Source organism: Bidens hawaiensis, unplaced genomic scaffold, assembly GCF_021521415.1.
Source record: "Bidens hawaiensis isolate Kalapana, Puna unplaced genomic scaffold, B.hawaiensis_p1.1 tig00005061_1, whole genome shotgun sequence".
Classification (NCBI taxonomy): Eukaryota; Viridiplantae; Streptophyta; class Magnoliopsida; order Asterales; family Asteraceae; genus Bidens; species Bidens hawaiensis.
Genome location: NW_027491322.1, coordinates 1,316,027 through 1,342,059, shown reverse-complemented (window position 1 = coordinate 1,342,059; position 26,033 = coordinate 1,316,027). Strand labels below are relative to the sequence as shown.

Here is a 26,033-nt window from a genome sequence, read left to right as displayed (position 1 = left end):
GGACTCCCAGCGAACTTTCACGATAGGGATACGACTGCGCTTGGTTTGCTTTACCTCGCGATCCATAATCTCAACAGGCTTCTCAACGAAATGCATAGTTTCATCAACTTGAACTTCATCAAGTGGAATGTGAAGGTTCTCGTCAGCTAAACACTTCTTGAGATTGGATACATGGAACGTTGGATGCACATTACTGAGCGCGGGCGGCAGGTCAAGTCTGTAGGCAACTTTTCCTACACGCGCGAGAATCTTAAATGGTCCAACATATCGAGGAGCAAGCTTACCTTTCTTCCCAAAGCGGACAACACCCTTCCAGGGCGACACCTTGAGGAGAACAAGATCACCAACTTGAAATTCGAGAGGCTTCCGCCTACGATCTGCGTAACTCTTCTGTCGGCTTCTGGCAGTCAGCAGATGATCACGGATCATGGCGATTTTATCGGTTGTCTCTTGAACAAGTTCGGGTCCTGTGATTTGAGTTTCACCCACTTCGCCCCAACAGATCGGGGAGCGGCACTTACGACCGTAAAGTGCTTCAAATGGGGCCATACCGATACTGGAATGATAGCTGTTATTATAAGAGAACTCAATCAAAGGCAGGTGTGAATCCCAATTACCTCCAAAATCAAGAACACTCGATCGGAGCATATCCTCAAGAGTTTGAATAGTTCGCTCAGACTGACTGTCAGTCTGAGGATGATATGCCGTACTCATGTCCAAGCGAGTTCCTAACGCAGATTGGAGAGATTTCCAAAAGCGAGATATAAAACGGCCATCGCGATCGGATATGATGCTCAAAGGAGTACCATGGCGGCAGACAATTTCCTTGACATAAAGCTGCGCGAGTTGCTCAACACGGTAGTTTTCACGAATGGGCAGAAAGTGAGCAGACTTAGTCAAACGATCCACTATTACCCAAATGCTATCATGTTTGCTTGCTGTCAAAGGTAACTTGGTAATAAAGTCCATCGCTACACATTCCCATTTCCACGTAGGAATTTCTGGTTGTTCGAGTAAACCAGATGGGCGTTGGTGTTCAGCTTTTACTTTAGAACAAGTCAGGCATCTAGCTACGAACACAGCAATATCCTTTTTCATACCGGGCCACCAATAAGTAATGCGCAAATCCTTGTACATCTTATCAGCGCCAGGATGAACGGAATATCGAGATTTGTGCGCTTCACTCAGGATATCAGCGCGAAGATTCTCATCAAAGGGAATCCAGATGCGATTAAGATAACAGAGAATTCCACTTAGATTGGGCACAAAATGCGCTTCCGCGCCACACGCTAACTCGGCGCGAAGGTTACCATTACTGATGGATGCGCGCTGCGCGTCACGAATACGCGATTCAAGGTTGCTTTGAATCGGCGCGAAGTGAAGCTGCGTGCGCGGCAAGATACAGTTAAGCTGGCAGGGTTTTCGGCTGAGCGCATCGGCTACCACATTAGCCTTACCAGGATGATACCGGATCTCACAATCGTAATCACTGATGAGTTCGTTCCATCGGCGTTGCCTCATGTTAAGTTCCTTCTGATCAAAGATATGCTGAAGGCTTTTATGGTCAGTGTAGAGGATACACTTAGTACCATAGAGGTAGTGTCTCCAGATCTTCAAGGCAAAAACAACTGCACCAAGTTCGAGGTCGTGAGTTGTATAATTCTTTTCATGAACCTTGAGTTGCCTTGATGCGTAAGCGATAACCTTGCCTCGTTGCATAAGAACACAACCGAGACCTTGGTTGGATGCATCGCAATACACGACAAAATCTTCATTACCCTCAGGTAGCGCAAGAACAGGAGCTTCACACAACAATCGCTTGAGCGTCAGAAAGGCTTCTTCTTGCTTCGAGCCCCAAATATACGGTTTACCTTTGTGCGTTAGAGCTGTTAAAGGCAAAGCGATCTTTGAGAAGTTCGAAATAAATCGCCGGTAGTAACCAGCTAAGCCCAGAAAGGAACGGATCTCAGAAGGAGAGGATGGCGTAATCCAGTTCTTGATTGCTTCAATTTTGGATGGGTCGACATGAATACCCATCTTGTTAACAACATGGCCAAGAAACTGTACTTCATCCGACCAAAATTCACACTTGGAGAGCTTGGCAAAGAGCTGCTCGGCTCTAAGCTTTTGCAATACCAATCGGAGATGTTGCTCATGCTCAGCCTTGGTCTTAGAATAAATCAGAACGTCATCGATAAACACAATCACGAATTTATCCAAGAAAGGCCTACACACCCGATTCATTAGATCCATGAAAACGGCGGGTGCGTTGGTTAAACCGAAGGACATGACCAAGAATTCAAAATGGCCATAACGAGTTCGAAAAGTAGTCTTCGGAACATCTTCATCGCGGATGCGCAACTGGTGATAACCAGAGCGGAGATCAATCTTCGAGAAACAAGAGGCACCTTGGAGTTGATCAAAGAGGTCGTCAATACGCGGTAAGGGATACCGGTTTTTAATGGTGAGTTTGTTCAACTCGCGGTAATCGATACACATGCGAAACGATCCATCTTTCTTTTTAACGAACAACACCGGAGCACCCCAGGGCGAAGAGCTAGGGCGGATGAATCCTTTAGCAGTCAACTCTTGAAGTTGGCTTGCCAATTCTTGCATCTCAGCGGGCGCAAGACGGTAAGGAGATTTAGCTACGGGGGAAGCACCAGGGACAAGATCAATACGGAACTCGACTTCACGAGCGGGAGGGATACCAGGAAGATCATCAGGAAAAACTTCAGGGAAATCACGCACAACGGGGATATCGCGAAGCTTCTTTTCTTCAGCAGGTTTGACCACATGGGCTAAGAATGCAATACACCTTTTTCGCATGAGTCTTTGGGCTTCGGCGCAAGACATAAGCTTAAGACCACTGGAGGGTTTCTCGCCGTAGATATGAAGATCACCATTTTCTCGAGGTATGCGAATCATCTTCTTGGCGCAAATAACTTCGGCGCGATTATGCGTAAGCCAGTCCATACCAATGATAACATCAAAGCTTCCAAGAGGCATAGGGATGAGGTCAATCAGAAAATCGTTTTCGTTAAGGTTAAGCGTACAATCTTTAATCACTGAGTTAATTAAAACAAATTCGCCATTAGCCAATTCAACTGAAAAATCTTCTTTTAAGTTATCGCGCGGTCGCGCAAGCTTCTGCTCGAGGGCGCGAGAGATAAAACTTCGATCGGCGCCAGTATCAAAAAGTACAGAAGCATAAAATCCGTTAAGCAAAAATGTACCATTAACTACGTCATTATTCGCTTGCGCTTGGTGCGCGGTTATATTAAAAGCTCGTCCACGCGTCACTTGGTTTGAAATCTGGTTCACCGGATTCGCTTGTGTGATTTGCACTTGTAGTCTCGGGCACGCGTTCCGGAAATGACTGGGATCACCGCAGTTAAAGCACGATCTGGGTCGTGGGTTTTGGTAGGTTGGTTGTGGGTTCTGCGGGTAGACTGGTGGTGTTGGCGCAATTGGATTGGCGGGAAGGACTCTGCAGTTTTCTGCAAGGTGACCAGCGCGGCCACATCGGGTACAAAGTCGACATGGGACTTGAGGTGGGTGGTGGAGTCTACAGGTTGGGCAAAAAGGGTGGTTTCCTGTGTAAGGTTTCTTAGTTGGCGGGGCAGGGAGTGCGGGATTGGTTAAGGCATAGTTGTGGGCTACAGGAGGTGTTGGGTAAGCTGACAGAGGGTTAGGCGCGTAAACTGGGGGTTGGTAGATGGGTTGCTGGACAATGGGCGGGTTGGTAAGCGCATAGGCTTTGCGCCTGCGCTTGAGGTTGTTACGGTTAGAGGGTTCTGGTTTGGTTTCTGTTGGTTCAGGGGCAGTCTTGGTGAGTTTGGTCTTCTCAGTTCCCCGCAGGAACAGGGTTCCTGCTCTGACATGGTTGTCGCTGAGCACAGCGGCCAACTCGATGGCGTCAGAGAGGGTAACTGGGTTTCTAGCCCATACAGAATCTTGAATTTCCATGGGGAGACCCCCAAGGAATTTCTCTATGGCTCGGCGGGAAGGGGTAACAAGGTGAGGGACAAGCAGGCTTAGTTCATGGAAGCGCGTCGCGTACTCGCGCGCTTCACCGCTGTATTGCTTCAAGTTCCAGAATTCTTCCTCCAGGCGCTTAACTTCGTTGGGAGGGCAGAATTCTCGCGTCAGAATTTCCTTAAATTCCTCCCAGAGCATGCTGGTAGCAGCCTCTGCGCCACGCGCATGAGCTACTCCATTCCACCATGTAAGCGCTCTGGATTCCAGGACACTGGAAGCATATAGGGTTCGTCTGTCTGAGGGGCATTGGGTGTGGAGGAAAGTGTTTTCTATTTTCTCAAGCCACTGGAGCATCACGGTGGCTGCTTCAAGACCTGTGAACTTTGGAGGGTTACCCGCGTTAAAGGACTTAATGTTGTAACCAGAGGTGTTGGTATTGTTTTGGCTCAAAGCTTGGGCTATTGCGGCGGCCATTTCCTGGGAACGTTGCTGTCTACGCATGCGCGAGGCTTCTCTTCTCTGAAATCGGCGAGATAGCGGAGGCATTCTATAAAAGTTTTAATTTTAGTTAATATCTTGGTTTTAGCACAAAGTATAACCTCGAAAAGCTTGGTTTCACGGAGTCAGTTACTGTCAAAAGTTAAAGTAAAATAAATGACCCTAAATGCAGACTTAATAAAGGTAACGAATTCGAATCAAGAATCGACAATTCATGTATCACCATGACTTTCCGAATTCCCAATTTAAAATATACGAGCAAACGAGTATTAGAGATTGACGATTCATGTATCACCATAACTTTTCAATCCTCAATATAAAATATACAAGAAAATGAGTATTGGAGGTTGACAATTCATGTATCACCATGACTTTTCAAGTCTCCAACCTCAGAACATAATCGTAAATGGAAATTGAAAATCAACTATTCATGTACCACCATGACTTTTCGGGTTTTCAAATCCCAACAAACGAATATGTAAGAAAAATCAATAAAAATCGAAATTCAACAAAAATCGAAATATCGTGAAATAAAACATAAAATCATATACTGCGCAAGCGCGGGCATATTTATAAACAACGAGTAATTAACAATAAGCGCGCAAACATGAGATTTCTCTCATGCGCGAGAAGGGACTCTTAGGTATTCTAGGCCGTTACGTCTAACCACCTATCCTAAAGTCAACGAGCTCTGATACCAATCTGTAACACCCCGACCAAAGGCGGATTATACATCGGGGCGCCACATATTGTTTCATTACTCGTGACACTATTGGGTGTCAATATTTAATAAATACATTCATTCGCGCACGCGCAAAGTAGACACAAGATAACATAAATCATCATAAATCAATATATTATAAATCATAATATTCGAACAGCAATAACTTGTCTTGATACATTTTAATCTAGGTCCAAAAGTAAAAACGTCCTACGTGTCCACAAGCTTCAGAACAGCTACAGCAAACCTGAACATGTGTTAAAATAAACGTCAAACACTTGCGTGTTGGTGAGAAATCAAGTTTAATACAATACATAGATAACAATAAATCTGCGCGCAACATGTGTATGTCTGGTTTTCAACAAGGGTGTAATCTGATCGGGACCAACTCTAAGATTCATAGACTGCCAGTGCTCACAATTGAGCTCACAAACAAGACAAACTGTGCATGTGCAAACAAAAGAGAAAATCATAAACGATAGTTCTCCCGTGTTCATCTAATGGTACCATGAGAACTGCGGAATAGACCGACAAGACGGTTAATGATCCACACATACAAATAAACAGCCAAGTCTACGTCCTCAACACATGGGATACTGCGCGACTAAAGTTCATAAACAGTTTAAGACTCTAAGTTTGTATGAACACATGAACATCCCAAAACATTAAAAGCAAAAAGGGATTAGGTACGAGATTACTCACTTGATAGACGATGCGGTGTAAGATAAAGCAAGAACCAACTTTAAACAAGCACAAGTTAACCTATAATTAAAGATTATTGTTTTAACGATCTGTTTTAAGTCTTGATTATAAGTTAGCATAATTAATAAGTAAATTATTATATATAATATATATATTACCGGAGAGCAGGGCAGAATAGAAAGGAAGACGGAGGCAGAGAGGAAGGCGGCAGAGAGAGCAAGGAGGAGGTTAAATTAAGTGTTTGTGTGTGATGGGTTAGGAAAAATAATATTATTATTTATAGAGAAACCCTAGGGAACACAATCCCTAGAAAAAGGGGAAAAGATCTCAAAAAGTAAAAGATTCCAAAAGCAAAAGATATCAAAAGATATGGCAGCTGCAGGGGGCAAGATAAAGCTGACAGGGAACAGTAAAAAGGCATGGGCGGTTCAGATAAAGGTACTGGTCAAGCATGGAAAAAGCAGATCTCAAAAGATAATGTCAGTCACTTTTTCTGCCAACCAATGGGGTTGGTGCGCATGCTGCGCCGAAAGTAACTTTTCAGACATAAAGCAGATTAGGTCAACAGCTCAAAAGATAAGACAACACAAAAGCAAACGGCTAGATTAAACAGAAGAAAACTCAAAGGGTTTAGCGCGAGAAGGCTGACACAGAAGGTCAAGAGAGCGCGAGCGCGAAGGCAGACAGAACCAACCTTAACGCGTCGCGGAAAGAACTACATCTCTAAGCGCGTCGCGGAAAGAATCACATTTCTTAGCGCGCCGCGGGAGGAACTAAAATTCCTAGCGCGCCGCGGGAAGAACTATAATTCTTCGCGCGTCGAGGGATGAACTACGATTCTTAGCGCGCTGCGAGAAGAACTACAAATCCTTAGCGCGTCGCGGGAAGAACTACCGTTCTTAGCGCGCTGCGAGAAGAATTACAATTCTTAGCGCGCTGCGAGAAGAGTTCGTCTCGCGTATCGCTGAAACAGGTGGTCTTCACGCAGGATTCCTTGTAAAGAGTCTGGCGCGTGGAGCTGCGCAGACAACCTTAGGCGGGAAGGAACAAAGGACAGAGGTTCAAGGCTTAAGGGCGGGACGGCGACAAGAGGGAAAAGAAGGCGGAAAGAGAGAAGGAGAGGGGCGGGACGGCGGAAAGAAAGAGAGAGAAAGAGGCGGGAAGGAAAAGTATATTATTATTATTAAAAGTAAAATATAAGTATAAATAAATATTAAATCATAAAAGAAAGAGATCGGGTCAGAGAAACGGGTACCTGGGTCGGGTCGGATCGGGGCAGATGTTACACCACTCACCACCGCAGCCCCACCACCACAGCCCCACCACCACAGCACCACCACCACAGGCCCACCACCACAGCCCCACACCACCAGCACCACCACCACAGCCCTTTCTTCAACCACAGCCCACCACCACCGGCTGCCGCCACCAAACCCCCTTCTTCAACCACAGTACACAAGAAATTAAAAAGATTCAAATTTTTGGAACATAAGATATATAAAAAGGAGGCTCAGATCTGTCATCACTGCCTCTTTGGAGATTTTGTGGTGGTGGTTGTGGTGGCGATGATGATGATGATAATCAGAAGCCACCTGCAACCACCGCCAATTTCCACCACCACTGTCACCCACCTGCGACCACAATCAACCGGTTACCATCTCTGTGTTCACCACTGCGAACGGCGGAGACGGAGTGGTGGTTGCAGACTTGGAGACGAGGTGGCGGTTGCAGACTTGGAGACGAGGTGGCGGCCGGAGACGGGGTGGCGGCCGGAGACGAGGTGGTGACATGCTATGAGGAGGCTGCTGAGAAATGGATTTCTCTTTGTTTTAAAGTGAAATGGAATTCTCTAGTTTTAGAGAAATAGAAAGAGAAATAGAAATGAAAGGTGGAAAACAAACAAAAGAAATATTTCTAATTCCATTTCTCCCCAATCAAATCCCTCTACCAAACACCCCCTAAACCCCAAACCAATTTCACAAAACCCTAGCCACCACACTCCGGCAACTCCTTCCTCCACCGCCGCCATGTCCGACGCCGACATCCACCGTTCCGACAAGAAGAAAAAGAAGTCCAAGTCAACCACCACCACCGAACCACCATCATCCGCCGTGGCCACCGCCGCCGACGCCGATTACCTAATCAAACCCCAAACCTTCACACCGGCAATTGACACCTCCGACTGGCCAATCCTCTTAAAAAACTACGACCGGTTAAACGTCCGAACCGGCCACTACACGCCACTCCCGTCCGGTTACTCACCACTCAAACGTCCGTTAACCGAATACATCAGGTATGGCGTGATTAACCTAGACAAACCTGCAAACCCTAGCTCACACGAAGTCGTCGCGTGGATCAAACGCATCCTACGCGTCGAGAAGACCGGCCACAGCGGCACGTTAGATCCAAAAGTCACCGGAAACCTAATCGTCTGTATCGATCGAGCCACACGGCTGGTAAAATCACAACAAGGCGCCGGTAAGGAGTATGTATGTGTCGCTAGGTTACACTCCGCCGTGCCGGATGTTGCTAAAGTCGCTAGGGCTTTGGAAACCCTAACCGGTGCCGTGTTTCAACGGCCGCCGTTGATCTCTGCCGTTAAACGGCAGCTTAGGATTAGAACGATTTATGAGAGTAAGTTGTTGGAGTATGATGCGGATAAGCATTTGGTTGTGTTTTGGATCTCGTGTGAGGCCGGGACGTATGTTCGGACTTTATGTGTTCATTTAGGTTGATTTTGGGCGTCGGTGGACATACGCAGGAGTTGAGACGAGTTCGGTCGGGGATAATGGGGGAAAAGGATAATATGATAACGATGCATGACGTTATGGACGCGCAATGGATGTTTGATAATTATCGGGACGAGGGGTATTTGAGACGCGTGGTGATGCCGTTGGAGGTGTTGTTGACGAGTTATAAGCGGTTGGTGGTGAAGGATTCTGCGGTGAATGCGATATGTTACGGTGCGAAGTTGATGATCCCGGGGTTGTTGCGGTTTGAGAACGGGATTGAGAATGGGGAGGAGGTGGTTTTGATGACGACGAAAGGGGAGGCGATTGCGTTGGGGATTGCGGAGATGACGACGGCGGTGATGGTGACGTGTGATCATGGGGTTGTAGCGAAGATTAAGCGGGTGGTGATGGATAGGGATATGTATCCGAGGAAGTGGGGGTTGGGGCCGACGGCTTCGATGAAGAAGAAGCTGATTTCGGAAGGGAAGTTGAGTAAGCATGGGAAGCCGAATGAGAAGACGCCGGCTGAGTGGGTGAGGAATGTTGTTCTTCCGACTGGGGGGATTCGATGGTTGCGGGGCTTGCTGCTGCGGCTGAACCGGCTGAGCAGGCGGTGGAAGTGATGGTTGACAGTGAGAAGAAGAAAAAGAAGGATAAGGATGGTGAAGATGGTAATGAAGGGCGTAAACATAAGTTGGAAGATGCTGCTTGTAGGGGTATGGTACTAAAACCCGGTTCTACGACCCTAAATCTATTATGTTTGGCTTATTTTATTACTTGGACTAATACAATGTTATTGGGCTGAGGGGGTTTTGTGGAGGTAACCCTAACTGGGCTAGGCCCATTAGGGTATCATGATGGTGGCCATGAGGCTCTCTATATAAGGAGGTCTCCACCTCCTTATTAAGGGGTCATGCTCAATAAGAGCCACCACCACTTTTTTGTGTCTGTAAACAAGAGATCTTAGGATTTCTTAGCAGTCACCTCCACACCTCCAAAAAGCCATCGCAGGTCTCAAGAAGCTGAAGAAGAAGATCAAGACGTGGTTCGTTCATCTCGAAAATCCATGGAAACATCGTCATGGATCAGGTCAGATTCATTTCATGCTTCGACATTAGCGCCATCCGTGGGACGGCAACGAACTACCCTTCGATCTTCATCTCGGCAGTCGGATCTCTCCCAGGAAAAACCCAGATCTGGAAGTTTACAGAAAAAGGCTTCAAGGCTTGTTCTATTAAAGCTCAAAAAGATCCATAGATCTAAAAAGAGGCTTCCAGATCTGGGCAAGAAGAAACGGCCTGATTCAAATGATCAGGTCTCCGGATCTGTGATGGTTTTAAATCTGCTCCGAGCTTCAGATCTATCTAGGTCTGATTTACAGATCTAGGTCTAGATTACAGACCTGGATTTTAGGTCTAAAGTTGCAGATCTGACTCTAAAATTGCAGATCCAGAAATTACCAGACTTCCGCCGCCATGTACGCGCTCCCGCGGATTCTCACTCCGCAGCCGTGCATGTGCCGCCGCGGAAACCACCATCTGGCTTTTGCGCAAGAGACCTCCGCCATGCACGCGCACTCACGAGTCACCACTCCATCGCCGTGCATGCGCGCATCAGGCCTCGCGCCAAACTTCAAGGTTGGGAATCCTCATGATATCCCATATGGCTACGCGCCAAACTTCAAAGGTTGGGAATCCTCATCATATCCCATATGGCTACGCGCCAAACTTCAAAGGTTGGGAATCCTCATAATATCCCAGATGGCTACGCGCCAAACTTCAAAGGTTGGGAATCCTCATAATATCCCACATGGCTACGCGCCAAACTTAAAGGTTGGGAATCCTCATAATATCCCATATGGCTACGCGCCGAACTTCAAAGGTTGGGAATCCTCATAATATCCCACATGGCTACGCGCCAAACTTGAAGGTTGGGAATCCTCATAATATCCCACATGGCTACGCGCCAAACTTGAAGGTTGGGAATCCTCATAATATCCCACATGGCTATGCGCCAAACTTAAAGGTTGGGAATCCTCATAATATCCCATATGGCTACGCGCCAAACTTAAAGGTTGGGAATCCTCATAATATCCCATATGGCTACGCGCCAAACTTAAAGGTTGGGAATCCTCATAATATCCCATATGGCTACGCGCCAATCTTTAAAGGTTGGGAATCCTCATAATATCCCATATGGCTACGCGCCAAACTCAAAGGTTGGGAATCCTCATAATATCCAATATGGCTACGCGCCAAACTTCAAGGTTGGGAATCCTCATAATATCCCATATGGCTACGCGCCAAACTTCAAGGTTGGGAATCTTCATAATATCCCATATGGACTCACGCCAAACTCAAGGGTTGGGAAATCTCATACCACATGCTTATGCACCACATATGCTCACGCGTCACATATGCTCACGCATATTACACATGCTTACGCATCACATGCTCACACATATCACTGTCTACGTGCACGCGCATGCAACATCTGCGCGCGGCGCGGGACATAAAGCCTATGCGCACGCGCATGCAGCATCTGCGCGTGGCGCATAACACAAAACCAAAGTCTACGCGCACGCGCATGCAACATCTGCACGTGGCGCGGGACATAAAGTAGCCCGTAAGCCGTCTCACGCGCAGGCTCCACTATTATTACAGCTCGTAAGACGCCTCGCGCGCAAGCTGTTATTATTCTTATAGCTCGTAAGACGCCTCACGCGCAAGCTTTTATTATTCACACAGCTCATAAGACGCCTCGCGCGCAAGCTGTTATTATTCTCATAGCTCGTAAGACGCCTCGCGCGCAAGCTTTTATTATTCATACAGCTCGTAAGACGCCTCACGCGCAAGCTGTTATTATTCTTATATCTCGTAAGCCGCCTCACGCGCAGGCTCCACTATTATTACAGCTCATAAGACGCCTCGCGCGCAATCTGTTATTACTATAGCTCGTAAGTCGCCTCTCGCGCCAGCTTCATTATTATTACAGCTCATAAGTCGCCATGCGCGCAGGCTCCATTATTATTATAGCTCGTAAGTCGCCTCTCGCGCCAGCTTCATTATTATTACAGCTCATAAGTCGCCATGCGCGCATGCTCCATTATTATTATAGCTCGTAAGTCGCCTCTCGCGCCAGCTTCATTATTATTACAGCTCATAAGTCGCCATGCGCGCAGGCTCCATTATTATTATAGCTCGTAAGTCGCCTCACGCGCAAGCTTTATTATTATTACAGCTCATAAGACGCTTCGCGCGCAAGCTGTCACACCCCGACTAGGTAGTTGCGGAAGCGTAATACGGGAATGTAACAGATAACACTGGTATCAACCACATTGTTTATAAAGAAATTCAACAGCTAGATTACATCATATTACATTGGTAGGTACTAAGTTTACAAACTAGGTGAAAAACACATAACCGGTTTACGAGCTTCTTATACAATATTATATCAACGTCTATTCACAGCTATTCAACTTTCTTTCTAATCACCAAGCATGTAAGCAAATCATTCCACTTTTGCTTTACCTGAAAAGCATGTTAAAACGGGTCAACTACGTCTAGTTGGTGAGTTTCAAGTTTCGCGAGTATCAATGAAATCAGTTCACGAGTTCGTAAAGTTTACAGTGTGTATGTATATATGTCTGTGTATGATGCATTATACTAAGCCACAAGTGAAACCGAAACGAGCTATACTGCATGGCCTCTGCTGCCCATGCACTCCTGTTGGCATTTAACAGCCAATTTGCCCCATGTATGTACTATGTCTAACACCACATAGCAGTATGTAAATATATAATGACAATGTGCAACTGGTTTTTACATATGTTCCGGCTTACCCCACCGGCTCTGTCACAGTTGGGTTTGTCAAACCGATAGTACTATCCACACGTCACCGGCACGAAGTTAATCACTTGTGTTTGTGGGGACTTGTCAAGTGTTAGTACTTAGATAATCCACATCATCACACGTTTTCAAGTATAACAGTTTATGTAAACATGCTTTTCACCCCAAAAGTTCGTAAAACAGTTTAGAAAGTGGGGGTCGTGAAACTCACCTTATCGTAGTTCGCACAGAAATCACGTATCAATAAGTCAGATGTCTCGTTTATAGCCTGATTCCTATAAACGGTATCGTATCGTTAATACTAGTACAGTGTTCAAGCTAAGTCGGGCTGTATAGATACTCTGGGTATAGCTGTTAGGCCCAGAACATGACCATAGTCTTAGATTGTGACGTTGTATACTATGAAATGTTTAAAACTGGATTTGGCTCAGTTTCACCGTTTTCCGAGCCTAGCTCAGTTGATCGTTTATACGTTTCGGGATTAGGTAAGATCACATAAAACTTAAGTAAATATATTGATTGATAAAATGATTTGATTTATGAAAGAATTTTAAAGTTTCGGTGTCTGGTTTGATTGCAGGGTTCGTTTCCGTTTTTACACGGGTTTGATTATACAAAACGCGCGCAATCCACCCGAATTGTCCGGAATTCTCGTAAAAAGTTCGTTTTTATTAATATCATTCAAAAATATGATCTTTGACCACTTTTGACATTTTGACATACCAGTCAGTCCGTTAAACACAAAACTGCCGGGTTCGTTAAAACAATTATAATTTAATTCTTTGATTAATCATAACTAAATATGTACTTATATATAAATTATGTAAATTTTTGTAAAAATACATTAAGACATGGAGAATTTTATAAAAATATTTTCAGAAATTTTATGATTATTTATTTATTTATAAAAATTCATTTAATAGGTTATAATCGTGTAATAAATGGCCCGTTTATATCAAACGACCTCTGAAAAATCCGATAATTTTTACCAATGGCCTCAATGTCATTAAATAGCCCCTGCAAAATTTCCAGAACCTAACTCTTTTGACAAAATGCCTTTTTGTGCGTTTTTTCGGCTGTTAAAATTCGGTTAAGCCATGATCGCACAAACCATACTTAGACATTTCCAATGATTCCCAAAATTTACCAGTGATCTTACCATCACATATTAAACTCCAAAACCAAGTTTCATAATTTTTCAATATGTTTAGCTATTTTTCCCAAATAAACGCTCATAAACGGGAATAAATTCACCAAATATTCTCCGTTTATCGAAAAATTACCAAATTTGAACAGGGACTCATTTATATGATCCCTAATGTCCCTGCAAATTTTCACAAGCTAACAACAAGCACGTCACAACCTAATACTAAACAGCCCCTAAACGAGTATTACGGGTTTACCTTGTCGGTTTTCGATGAATTTTGCTAGCTTAAACGAATTTCCGGGTCTCGGGTTGCAAACTCAGTATATCTACATATCATATAACATCAAAACAAGCATAAATCATCCATGTAACAGCCTTGATAATTAGGGTTTCGGTTTTGGGTTCAAACCGAACTTTCTAACCGTAAAAACGTTGTATTCATGTTCTAATCCGCGTTTTTGACCAAAAAAGTATATGTTCCTGGTTTGTAAACATGTTTAACATCAAAACATAATTTTACTTGATTTTTAGGGTTTTTGGATGGTTTAACATGTTTAAAACTAACTAAAACATGTTTATATGTTAATTATATAAATCAAACTTGGTTAAATCTTTGTAAAATTTGATCTTACCTTAGGGTTTTTGAAAGGGAGTTGAGAGAACAGGGGTAGAGCTGCTTGGACTTCAAAATTCAGTAGGTTGGAATGAATAATAAGTCTTAGAGTGTAAGTTATAAAAAGGTGTGTAGTTTGGTACCAATAATTCCGATCGGAATTCTTTAAATGGCCCTTAATGGGCTGTTTTGGCCCATTACTCCAATCACACAAGCCCAAACATGAAAAGCCCACTTCAAGTTTAGTTCGGGTTCGGTTTTTCGCAAGAAAATTAATTCGGGTGTGAGAGATAGCGCAAAAACGCGTGTTTTTCAGCTTATTTTTGTAAAATAAGAAAAACGTACTGACTCGTTGTAAAATTCCAAAATATTTTCACGGATTGCTTAGAACATGTCATATAAGTGTTTTATAAATCTTTTTCGGCTTAACGGATGCTACAATGCTTGTTTTGATATTAACGATTGCGTTTAAGCTTATAGCGTATCGATAAACGAAACATTTTTCGTTTAAAGAGTTTTAAACGTACCGGGGCCTAAATATCAATATGTTAGCCTCTATAACATATATATAACTCGTATATGACCCCTCAGTATGTATACGGGTCATAACTAGTATCGGTCGGTTACTCGTTTAAGCACTACGAATTAACCGATTTATCGTTTACTTGTTACGTAAAGAATATAGTATACCTCGTTTTGTCATGAATGTCACATTCTCCCCCCGTTAAGAAATTTCGTCCCCGAAATTTAATGTGTCATCGGTTTTCTAGGGAACAGGTGTGGGTATTTCTTTCGGTATTCGTCCTTTCGTTCCCAAGTATATTCGGGTCCTTGTTTTGAATTCCACCGAACTTTTACCAATGAAATTTTGTTGTGTCGTAACTGTTTGGTTTTCCCGTCTACAATTTCTACCGGTTCCTCTACGAAATTGAGCTTTTCGTTGATCTGCACATCTTCCAGTGGTACTATTGTCGTTTCATCAGTCAAACACTTTTTCAGATTCGATACATGAAACACGTCGTGAATAGTGCTCAGTTCTAAGGGTAGTTTTAATCGGTAAGCTACGGGACCAATTTTTGCGACAATCTCAAAAGGTCCGATGTATCTCGGGGCTAGTTTACCAGTCTTTCCAAACCTTATAACACCCTTCCATGGCGATACTTTTAAATATACCTTATCACCTATTTCAAAAGATAACGGTATTCTGCGAACATCGGCATAACTCTTTTGTCGGTCACGGGCAGTTTTCAATTTTTGCTTAATCTGGTGAATTTTATCGGTGGTTTCCTGAATTAAATCGGATCTTGAAATTTGAGTATCACCCACTTCTGTCCAACATAGTGGTGATCTACATTTTCGCCCGTATAGAGCTTCATAAGGTGCTGCTTGTATACTACTGTGATAACTGTTATTGTAAGAGAATTCAATGAGCGGGAGGTGTTGATCCAATTCCCTTTGAAGTCCAGTACACAAGCACGAAGTAAATCTTCTAAGGTTTGGATGGTTCGTTCAGATTGACCATCGGTTTGGGGATGGTAAGCCGTACTTAGGTCGATTCGGGTTCCCAAGGCTTCTTGTACTGCTTGCCAGAAATGTGAAGTAAAGTGACTGTCTCGATCGGAAATAATCGAAAGAGGTACTCCGTGTCGAGATACTATTTCATCGATCTAAATTTGAGCGAGTTTTTCGGTGGTGTAGTTGTTACGGATGAGAATAAAGTGTGCGGATTTGGTTAATCGGTCCACAATTACCCAAATTGCGTTGTGTCCTCGAGAGGTTTTAGGAAGGTGTGTCACAAAGTCCATGGTAATTTGTTCCCATTTCCATTATGGGATTTCGGGTTGTTGTAACATTCCCGAAGGTTTTTGGTATTCCGCCTTTACCCTTGCACATGTTGCACATTTACTTACATACACGGCTATATTCTTTTTCATACCAGGCCACCAGTAAAATTCTTTAACATCCTTATACATCTTATCAGTACCTGGATGAATAGAATATTTGGATTTGTGTGCTTCATCAAGAATCAGCTTTCGGAGTTTATGAAGTGTTGGAATCCAGGCCCGGTTTTTATAGTAATATACTTCATCAATTTTCTTCTCAAAATTCCTTTCATTTCCATGTAGTTCTTCTTTTTCTAGCTGATCTGCCTTCAAGGCCTCATCTTGTGCAACGCGAACTTGTTCGGTTAGGCTACTTTGAACAATCATTCCGAGTGCTCGTACCCTTAATGGTTTGATTCTGTCTTTTCGGCTTAAAGCATCAGCTACTACGTTGGCTTTACCCGGATGGTATTTAATCTCACAGTCATAATCATTTAACAGTTCTACCCATCTCCTTTGTCTCATGTTTAGCTCTTTCTGATCAAATATGTGTTGTAGGCTTTTGTGATCAGTACAGATGGTACATTTAGTGCCATACAAGTAATGTCTCCAAATCTTCAATGCAAAGATAACTGCTCCCAATTCCAAATCATGGATCGTATAATTCTTTTCATGTATTTTTAATTGTCGGGAAGCATATGCTATTACTTTCTTTCTTTGCATCAGTACGCATCCTAAACCTTTACGAGATACTTCACAATATACCACCAATTCATCAGTTCCATCTGGAAGGCTTAATATTGGAGCCTCACATAACTTCTGTTTTAACGTTTGGAAGGCCATTTCTTGTTCTTCTCCCAATTCATATGCTCGATCTTTTTGAGTTAGGAGGGTTAGAGGTTGTGCAATACTTGAAAAGTTTTCAATGAATCTTCTATAATACCCGGCTAGTCCTAAGAATTGACGAATTTCTCTTGGTGACTTAGGCACTTGCCAATTCTTAATAGCCTCAATTTTACTTGGGTCTACTTGGATTCCTTGATGGTTCACAATGTGTCCCAAAAACTGTACTTCTTGTAGCCAAAACTCACATTTGGACAACTTTGCGTATAACTTCTCTTGCCTCAATAATTTTAAGATTTCCCGCAAATGTTGTTCGTGTTCCTCCTTACTTCTTGAATATATCAAAATGTCATCGATAAACACTATCACAAACTTGTCAAGGTAAGGTTTGCAAATTCGGTTCATGAGGTCCATAAACACTGCGGGTGCATTTGTCAACCCAAACGGCATAACCAAAAATTCATAGTGACCATACCGAGTTCGGAAGGCTGTTTTTGGTACGTCTTCTTCCTGAATTCTTACTTGATGATAACCAGATCTAAGATCAATTTTTGAAAAATACTTTGCACCTTGGAGCTGATCAAACAAGTCATCAATTCGAGGTAAGGGGTATCTATTCTTTATAGTCACTTTATTCAATTCCCGATAATCAATACACATTCGAAAACTCCCATCTTTCTTCTTTGCAAACAACACTGGTGCTCCCCACGGTGAGTAACTAGGGCGAATAAAACCCCTGTCCAGTAATTCTTGTAACTGGTTGGACAGTTCTTGCATTTCAGAAGATGCAAGTCGATAAGGTGCCTTAGCAATGGGTGCTGCTCCCGGTATCAAATCAATACGGAATTCAACTTGTCGGGTCGGTGGTAAACCAGGCAACTCATCGGGGAATACATCTGAATACTCGCGTACCACTGGGATGTCTTCCAATCGTTTTTCCTCGGGTTCCTTAACTGTTATACTCGCCAAGTATAATGTACAACCTTGGCGTAAATATCTCAATGCCTTAAGTTGAGATATGAGAGGCAGTACTGTACCAGATTTCTCACCTTGAACAATTATAGCCTCATCATTCGAAAGAGGTATTCTAACGGTCTTATCCTTACAGACAATTTCAGCTTTATACTTAGATAGCCAGTCCATACCGACTATAACATCGAAACTTCCCAATTCCACTGGGAGTAAATCAATAAGGAATGGGTGGTCGTTTAGGATAAGGGAACAGTCTCGGACTATTCGGTTAACAAGTATAGACTTACCGTTAGCAAGTTCTATAGTATATGGTTTTGTTAGTTCACTAACCGGCATATTTTCTAAAGGTAAGAAATTAACAGATACGAAACTTCTATCGGCGCCCGTATCAAACAAAACTGAAGCATACTGACCCAAAACTAAGAATGTACCTGTCACCACATTCGGATCTTGACGCGCTTCACCCGGTCCTAATACAAACGCGCGTCCCTTAGCTGTGTTGGAGGTTGATGCTTGTGCTTGATTCTGCCTTCTCACTGTACTCGGGTTCAAATTAGGGCAGTATCTCCGAAAATGTTCCGTACTGCCACATTCATAGCAGGCACGGAGGTTCGTGGTAGGCGGGGTTTGTTGGTTGAGTTGTGGGCGGTTTGGTTGAGGTCGAGGGAGTTGAGTTGATTGCGGTGGATGGTTAACAGTGTTGGTGGGGGTTCTACAGTTGGGGGCATAGTGTCCCGTTCTTCCACACTTTTGACAAATGATCGGTTTGCAATCACCCACATGATGAAAGTTACACCTTCTGCACTTCGGTAACGTTCCATTATAGGCCTCTTGTTTTACATTAAAACTGGTCATGGTATAACTTCGGGTTTTCGGACGAGCCCGTTTGTTCTGAGGGTTTCCTTGCATTCTTGTCCCATAATCAGTTCGTTTTAAACTTGTTGTTTCACCTGGCATCCTTATCACTCCACTTCTCATCAGATCAAAAGTAACGACACCCGTTTGAGATATAGCACTTTCTAATGTCGGGTGGGCAACTGAATTCACTATACTTCTCACAGCAGGGGTCAGTCCCCAGATATAACGTTCAATTCGTTTCGCTTCCGGTGTAACTAACCATGGAACTAAGCGGGACAGTTCGTTAAAATGATTCGTGTATCCCACATGGTCTGCTCCTTTCATTTCCAGATTCCATAACTCGTGTTCCAACCTCTGAATCTCACTTTTAGGACAAAAATGCTCTAGCATGAGGGTTTTTAATTCAGTCCATGACATACGATTAATAGCATCTTGTCCCCTTATTTGGACTACCGTGTTCCACCACATCAGCGCTTGGTCTAGAAACATACTGGTAGCATATTTGACCACGCGGTTCGGTGGACACTCACTGATATTAATTACTGATTCGGTCTTTTCTATCCATTTGACCAGTCCGCTAGGTCCTTCAATACCCTTAAACTCAATCGGTTTACATGATGTAAATTGTTTGTATGAGTACTCCTGACGCGAGGGTTCTCGGTTATTATTATTATTATTATCGGTATTGGTCCGAGTATTATCATTATTAGTTGTATTAACAACTGGTACAGGGTTTGGGTTCGGGATATTATCAGGGTGCACAACAGGTTCTAGGTTCCCAGTGACATTCATAGTTGGGAGAGTGTTATTATTATTTATAACATTATCAGTATTCACCGGGGTAGTAACACCCGGGGCTACATTAGTGTCCGGCGGAGGTATATTAACAGTGGCCGTGGTGGTGCTCGTAGGTTGATTAACAGTATTGTTAGCACGTATGCCTGCAGTGACTTGTGCTACAATTGTTGGTATCACTGCTTGTAGTTGACGAGCAATCATTGCGGCCACTTCCGCCTCAGACAAAGGGTTTGCTTTCTTCGGGGCCATTCTATAGAATAATCAATATCGTTTCACTATGATCAACACAACTTTACGATATTACACCTTCACAACACATAACTATGCCAAAGAAAACACGTTTGTATTAATTATAATCATTACTGTACATATGCATCCAAAATTAGCGCATAGGCTTAACCTGGTATAGGCCAGCGCTTGTATATGCGTATCAAAATTTGTCACCAAGTGACATGTAGACTTAACCCGATAAGGGCCAGTGCTTGAAATAGTACTAAACCACAAATAACTCCCAAGTCAGCCCAACATGCTGTAACAAAATGCTGCTTGGGATATCAAAAGACTATATACATAAGACTAGATTACGATGTCCTATCCATTCTTTGCAACATGGAACCACAACCAAACAACAGCAGCCACTAGGGCCGCATTAACCGCTAAACACACCCCAGTAGTATCATCGCTCGATCCTGACGCCCGTGGCTGTGAGCACTGGATCTTTGCACAATTCTGATTTCTTGCTGCATATACCTCATGTGATCATACATATCATGTCTATGCTGGTTTAGGTTATTTATAGAATGTGAGTGGTCTAAAAGCTGATCAGTTGCTAAACCAAACCATGCTGAATCAGAATGACGAGGTGGCTCGGGTACCGGGGCGGGTAAACCCCAAGTAGGAATAGGTATCTCAGTGACCTGGACACGTGATGTTTCTCCCCTATGGTACGTAGATCGAGGTGGGAGAGAAGTGTGCTCAGGTGGACGCACTGAAATGCGAGCGGTCTGACGGTTTCTAATAGTGGGTGAGAGTACTGGTGTATGCTGTACAGGTGGAGTAGGGGATCTGGGTGCTCTAACAGGTGAACGATAAGCACTAGTAGCTCCCTGTCCTGTAACATTCCTAGGGGATTCCCTAGGGGGGTAGGTGTCACAACGGTAACCCGATAAGTCGGGTTGATCTGCGGGTACCTCGTAAGGAATTACCGCATCTGCACCTTCTTCCATTTCCTCTGGTTCCTCCTCAGTTTCCTCTTCCGGATCCTCCTCTTCCTCCTCAGGCTCTGTTGGTAGGGTATTAGGTACACGATCAGTAGATCTTGACATATTCCTGCACAATTGTTAGTGATAAAAATAATATCCTTCTATATTAATCATACTAAGATACGTGCAGGTATTTATACACATAAGCACAAATAATCGTTCATATACACAAATATTTATCTATTATTATATTTTATACACATATGTTGCTGTTTTTACCTATTCGATTGTTTATCGACTTCTTCTTGAATTTCCTCGTACAAACAAGTCTGTTATTACGTTCCGGACCATAATAACCCACTTGTCCATTCGCGTTCATCACGAGAATCATTCGTGTATATTATTTAATATTATTTTATTCCCAGAGTTAATCGAGCCTACGGTTATCTTAGGGTATCCTAAGGGACATCCTAATTCTTTATAACCAATGGCTCTGATACCAACTTCTGTCACACCCCGACTAGGTAGTTGCGGAAGCGTAATATGGGAATGTAACAGATAACACTGGTATCAACCACATTGTTTATAAAGAAATTCAACAGCTAGATTACATCATATTACATTGGTAGGTACTAAGTTTACAAACTAGGTGAAAAACACATAACCGGTTTACGAGCTTCTTATACAATATTATATCAACGTCTATTCACAGCTATTCAACTTTCTTTCTAATCACCAAGCATGTAAGCAAATCATTCCACTTTTGCTTTACCTGAAAAGCATGTTAAAACGGGTCAACTACGTCTAGTTGGTGAGTTTCAAGTTTCGCGAGTATCAATGAAATCAGTTCACGAGTTCGTAAAGTTTACAGTGTGTATGTATATATGTCTGTGTATGATGCATTATACTAAGCCACAAGTGAAACCGAAACGAGCTATACTGCATGGCCTCTGCTGCCCATGCACTCCTGTTGGCATTTAACAGCCAATTTGCCCCATGTATGTACTATGTCTAACACCACATAGCAGTATGTAAATATATAATGACAATGTGCAACTGGTTTTTACATATGTTCCGGCTTACCCCACCGGCTCTGTCACAGTTGGGTTTGTCAAACCGATAGTACTATCCACACGTCACCGGCACGAAGTTAATCACTTGTGTTTGTGGGGACTTGTCAAGTGTTAGTACTTAGATAATCCACATCATCACACGTTTTCAAGTATAACAGTTTATGTAAACATGCTTTTCACCCCAAAAGTTCGTAAAACAGTTTAGAAAGTGGGGGTCGTGAAACTCACCTTATCGTAGTTCGCACAGAAATCACGTATCAATAAGTCAGATGTCTCGTTTATAGCCTGATTCCTATAAACGGTATCGTATCGTTAATACTAGTACAGTGTTCAAGCTAAGTCGGGCTGTATAGATACTCTGGGTATAGCTGTTAGGCCCAGAACATGACCATAGTCTTAGATTGTGACGTTGTATACTATGAAATGTTTAAAACTGGATTTGGCTCAGTTTCACCGTTTTCCGAGCCTAGCTCAGTTGATCGTTTATACGTTTCGGGATTAGGTAAGATCACATAAAACTTAAGTAAATATATTGATTGATAAAATGATTTGATTTATGAAAGAATTTTAAAGTTTCGGTGTCTGGTTTGATTGCAGGGTTCGTTTCCGTTTTTACACGGGTTTGATTATACAAAACGCGCGCAATCCACCCGAATTGTCCGGAATTCTCGTAAAAAGTTCGTTTTTATTAATATCATTCAAAAATATGATCTTTGACCACTTTTGACATTTTGACATACCAGTCAGTCCGTTAAACACAAAACTGCCGGGTTCGTTAAAACAATTATAATTTAATTCTTTGATTAATCATAACTAAATATGTACTTATATATAAATTATGTAAATTTTTGTAAAAATACATTAAGACATGGAGAATTTTATAAAAATATTTTCAGAAATTTTATGATTATTTATTTATTTATAAAAATTCATTTAATAGGTTATAATCGTGTAATAAATGGCCCGTTTATATCAAACGACCTCTGAAAAATCCGATAATTTTTACCAATGGCCTCAATGTCATTAAATAGCCCCTGCAAAATTTCCAGAACCTAACTCTTTTGACAAAATGCCTTTTTGTGCGTTTTTTCGGCTGTTAAAATTCGGTTAAGCCATGATCGCACAAACCATACTTAGACATTTCCAATGATTCCCAAAATTTACCAGTGATCTTACCATCACATATTAAACTCCAAAACCAAGTTTCATAATTTTTCAATATGTTTAGCTATTTTTCCCAAAATTCAGTAGGTTGGAATGAATAATAAGTCTTAGAGTGTAAGTTATAAAAAGGTGTGTAGTTTGGTACCAATAATTCCGATCGGAATTCTTTAAATGGCCCTTAATGGGCTGTTTTGGCCCATTACTCCAATCACACAAGCCCAAACATGAAAAGCCCACTTCAAGTTTAGTTCGGGTTCGGTTTTTCGCAAGAAAATTAATTCGGGTGTGAGAGATAGCGCAAAAACGCGTGTTTTTCAGCTTATTTTTGTAAAATAAGAAAAACGTACTGACTCATTGTAAAATTCCAAAATATTTTCACGGATTGCTTAGAACATGTCATATAAGTGTTTTATAAATCTTTTTCGGCTTAACGGATGCTACAATGCTTGTTTTGATATTAACGATTGCGTTTAAGCTTATAGCGTATCGATAAACGAAACCTTTTTCGTTTAAAGAGTTTTAAACGTACCGGGGCCTAAATATCAATATGTTAGCCTCTATAACATATATATAACTCGTATATGACCCCTTAGTATGTATACGGGTCATAACTAGTATCGGTCGGTTACTCGTTTAAGCACTACGAATTAACCGATTTATCGTTTACTTGTTACGTAAAGAATATAGTATACCTCGTTTTGTCATGAATGTCACACAAGCTGTTATTACTATAGCTCGTAAGTCGCCTCTCGCGCCAGCTTCATTATTATTACAGCTCATAAGTCGCCATGCGCGCAGGCTCCATTATTATTATAGCTCGTAAGTCGCCTCTCGCGCCAGCTTCATTATTATTACAGCTCATAAGTCGCCATGCGCGCAGGCTCCATTATTATTATAGCTCGTGAGTCGCCTCACGCGCAAGCTTCATTATTATTCTTTTAGCTCATAAGACGCCTCGCGCGCAAGCTTTTATTATTCATACAGCTCATAAGACGCCTCGCGCGCAAGCTGTCATTATTCTTCTAGCTCGTAAGTCGCCTCTCGCGCCAGCTTCATTATTATAGCTCGTAAGTCGCCTCACGCGCAAGCTTCATTATTATTACAGCTCATAAGACGCCTCGCGCTCAAGCTGTTATTATTATAGCTCGTAAGTCACCTCACGCGCAAGCTTCATTATTATTACAGCTCGTAAGTCGCCTCGCGCGCAGGCTTTTATTACAACATGTCACCATAATGAAGAAAACCTCTCAAAACTCAAAAGACAATAAAGACAAGGCCAAAGAAAAGGGAAAAAACCGCCTCACACCTTATAAAGTCCAGCGCTCCACCTAGACGCTTGCGCGCCCAGGAGCAACGCTGGACTTGGGGGGCTTGTTGGGGTATGGTACTAAAACCCGGTTCTACGACCCTAAATCTATTATGTTTGGCTTATTTTATTACTTGGACTAATACAATGTTATTGGGCTGAGGGGGTTTTGTGGAGGTAACCCTAACTGGGCTAGGCCCATTAGGGTATCATGATGGTGGCCATGAGGCTCTCTATATAAGGAGGTCTCCACCTCCTTATTAAGGGGTCATGCTCAATAAGAGCCACCACCACTTTTTTGTGTCTGTAAACAAGAGATCTTAGGATTTCTTAGCAGTCACCTCCACACCTCCAAAAAGCCATCGCAGGTCTCAAGCAGCTGAAGAAGAAGATCAAGACGTGGTTCGTTCATCTCGAAAATCCGTGGAAACATTGTCATGGATCAGGTCAGATTCATTTCATGCTTCGACACTGCTGCTGCAGGTGTTGAAGAAACACCGGTTTTGAAGAAGAAGAAGGTTGAAGAAGAGGAGGAGAAGGTGGAAGGTGAGAAGAAGAAGAAGAAGAAGAAAGATGGTGATGTGGAGGTGGTTGTTGCAGCCGAGAATGGTGATGGAGATAAGTCGGATAAGTCGGAAAAGAAGAAGAAAAAGAAGGATAAAGATGGTGGTGCAGAGGAAGAGAGTAAGAGTGAGAAGAAAAAAGATAAGAAAAAGAAGAAGAAAGATGCAGAGGAGGAAGAGTAAAGGTGAATTTAGGTGTTTATTTGTGGTTTTTGAGTGATTACTATGTGTTTTTGACATGGCTTTTAAAGGATTTTGGTGCCTTGATTAAGTTGAATTAATGAATTTGTCTTATAAGTTTTGATATCTATGTAGTTTCTTGATGCATCTTCATGGTTTCAAGGCATTTGATGCTCTGTTTGTTGGCATAATAGTTTTTGAGATAGAAATTGCATCACATGAACATGACTAGTTACATCGATAAGAGTATTTAAGCGGATCAGTTATATAAGGGTTCTACTAGGGACACCCAAACACCCCTCAATATGCTCCTTATAGAGCTATATGGGGCCCTATACGTCCCGTATAGGGGACGTATTCTCCATTTCCACGCATAGGGTATGTGTAGATTCATTTTGCATTATTGTTACTTTCATTCGGTCATTATCACATAGACATACTTTTACGTTGGAGTTTGGTCACACGGAAAGCTCTGTCTTTATGGAAGACTAATCGATTATGAGAAAGTGTTGGTCAATGGTCATATGCCGATTTATCATAACTAGAAGTTCGGGGGTTCTTGACGTTACAATCATTTTGTAACAATTTCTATGTATTATATAATTTCATGTAGTAGTTTTTATATGTTGTTTACTTACCTGACGCTCGAGTAACATCAGCTTATAAAACATTTTTTCATAGTTATACGGGTAAAATAGAAGTCTTTTGTTCACGTTGGCAAAAACTTATCGAGCCATGGGGGACTTCTGCAAACTTGATTCTAATTTCTAAAGCTTAATTTAGTGAAGTTAGAATAAGTTTTTTATTCGTTATAGCTGTAAATCTTAAAAATAAAGCAGGAAAATAAAAGTGTGATGAGATGTAAGGATTAAAAAAATGAATTTGATAGAAAATGTGATTGGCAAGTCGGTAAAAAAAAACCAAGAATCAAGTGTAAAAATACTTAAATTGTCAAATTTGTGACTCAGTTATAAAAAGATGATTAATTAAAGAGGAAATTGTGGATTTT

The 26,033-nt window shown here is 42.4% G+C and overlaps 1 pseudogene; it reads left to right on the top strand.

Moving 5' to 3' along the window:
- The first annotated feature begins 7,929 nt into the window (after window positions 1-7,929).
- Window positions 7,930-25,256, top strand: LOC143628699 (H/ACA ribonucleoprotein complex subunit 4 pseudogene; annotated as a pseudogene).
- Window positions 25,257-26,033: the final 777 nt, after the last annotated feature.